The following is a 2,383-nucleotide window of genomic DNA, read 5'->3' on the forward strand; positions in this document are numbered from 1 at the left end:
ACATAGGGTGGGTAGGGTTATTTTTAACGAAGTGGAGCCCCCCCGTAGGGGGGGGGGGGCGGAACATACTGTCTCCATGCATGTACTTCCATGACGTACGACAGATATAAGATTTAGAGTTCATCATTTTTTTCGAAAACTATTACTCGCACAGTAAAAATGAATAGAACATAAAATGTATATTTCAAAGAGATCTATAACTTTTGTTTAAAACATTTTTCAAAATTTTTAATATTTGTGTCTGAAAATTACATATAATTGGTTGACTTCGTTTTTTTAATAACTTTTTAATAAACAACGAGCGCCGGCTAAATCCTTCTGAGGGTTACTCAGGAGGGTGACCTCTATAATATATGTCAAGCCCAAGGTTATTGGAGGTGGGTGTGCTAATCTAAATAATTACCTTATTAACTAACCTGCCAATCGCAAAATTTTTTTGAGTTTCTAGTATTTTATTGTCTCGCCTTTTATTTTTAACACTTGCATGATGCCCACCTACTTCAGATGTTTGTAGACGTTTTAGTTTCAGCTCTTCATCAATTATCAATTTGCGTAGATTATCTATAAAAAAATTTTATTAATTAAACTGTTTCATAAAATAGAAAAAAATTAATATCAAGAGACGCAATAGTATCTCACACCAATAATTATATAATTAAAATGTTTTGTTTTTAATATTCCGTTGGTACAAATTAAAAATATTAAAAATATAGTAATACCTAAGAAATTCCAAACGTTTCCATGAGCTTTGTCGAATTTTTTTCCTACTATATTATGAAAACTCTCTGTTATATTATTTGTCTTGCAGGACAATCATAAACACTAACTTTTGATGCCATTGGTAACCAAGTCTTACGTACATAAGCCAGAAAATCATTAAGAGCAGGATATTTAGAAGAAGTTTGATTAATTTCAAGTTGTATAATGGAAAGTGCTTTCTCAAAGCAATCAGAAGGAATCAATGCCATAGTCATAGTCATAGATAAAACACTTCTTGGTGCGTCTATTAATCCTAATCGCCGCCATTGACGCAAAAGTGCCTATAAGTGTATATAAATATATTACTAGTAAGAATTCTCTTAAAAGTCGCCTGCAGTAATTAACAACATCAGTGATTTTTATCGACCATATCTGGCAATTAAAATTTTTATTGCGAAAAATATTACCCCAGCCAGGATCCGAACCTGGGCTGGCTAACACGCCCGTCACGGATTGTAGGGAGGTCCCAGGTTCGAATCCTGGCTGGGGTAATATTTCTCGCAATAAGAATTTTAATTGCCAGATATGGTCGATAAAAATCACTGATGTTGTAAATATATTACTATTTATCAAAAAATTGATAACTTTAATTCGACTGAACTGACATTTATTGTGAGTAAAATTTCACAACGTTTAAATAATTGAGTAAAGTTTCACAACGTTTAGACTTTTGATTTGGATCCTTTATAAGTAGGATCTAAGATAAAAAATCAGCACACAATAAACAGTTAACAGAATGTTATTTGAATCATAATTATTTAGATCTTTGTGGGTTGCTATCGTTCTAATTGTAAGATGCATTAATAATATTAACGTTTCGAGAACATTGTAATTTATTTCATTAACGCGTGGAACAACTGATAATAATATAATTACTAAATCATTATAAATAATTAATAACGTAATCTCTAAATCATTATAAATACCCGGAAAGGTTTAAAAGTATAATTGTACCTATATGTATCATAATTAATTTTATCTATATTAAATAGTAAAGAATAAGTTATGGAATTAAATATCAATATTTAATTATTCTAAAAAATTATAATACTTGATTAAAATGGAACCAGCATCCATAAGCCTCTGCTGCAGGAAATTGTTCATTTATCACTTTCAAGGCAGCAACCTCATAATCGCTCATTATAAACTTTACATTTTGTTGAAGCATTGGTACTAATTCCATAATTTTTTTCCACATAGCTGTGTACATATTACTAGAGCGACTTTCACATAGGACAAAGACCATACCAATACCCTGTGAAGAAATATAATCAGCTTAACAAGATCTGTCATTTGATTTGATTTGATTTTATGATATGCAGGGTTGGGAAAGTTACTTTATAAAAGTATCTAGTTACAGTTACAGTTTCTTCGCTAAAAATGTAACTAGTTACAGTTACAATTTACCAATTCTGAAAAGTAACGCGTTACAGTTACAGTTACTCAAAAAGTATCGAATCGTTACTTTGCAGTTATTTTCTTGCAATAAAAATAAAAATATCAAATCTGCAATTGAATTGTAAAGTGTCGATAAAAAAGTTTATGCGCAATTGCAAGACCTAATACGATCTATGGAGGTTTAAAAAATATATAAAGTAACTATTAATGTAACTGTTAAACTGTT

The 2,383-nt window shown here is 30.4% G+C and overlaps 1 long non-coding RNA gene across 1 annotated transcript; it reads right to left on the bottom strand.

The window, feature by feature from the left end:
* Positions 1–370: 370 nt before the first annotated feature.
* On the bottom strand, positions 371–1,836 carry LOC105562933. The gene is made up of 3 exons (XR_001009001.1): positions 1,811–1,836; positions 720–1,040; positions 371–561 (listed from the first exon to the last, which is right to left on the bottom strand). It is a non-coding gene; the product is annotated as an uncharacterized LOC105562933 (long non-coding RNA).
* Positions 1,837–2,383: the final 547 nt, after the last annotated feature.

Source organism: Vollenhovia emeryi, unplaced genomic scaffold, assembly GCF_000949405.1.
Source record: "Vollenhovia emeryi isolate VEMERY1.0 unplaced genomic scaffold, V.emery_V1.0 DF944612.1, whole genome shotgun sequence".
NCBI lineage: Eukaryota > Metazoa > Arthropoda > Insecta > Hymenoptera > Formicidae > Vollenhovia > Vollenhovia emeryi.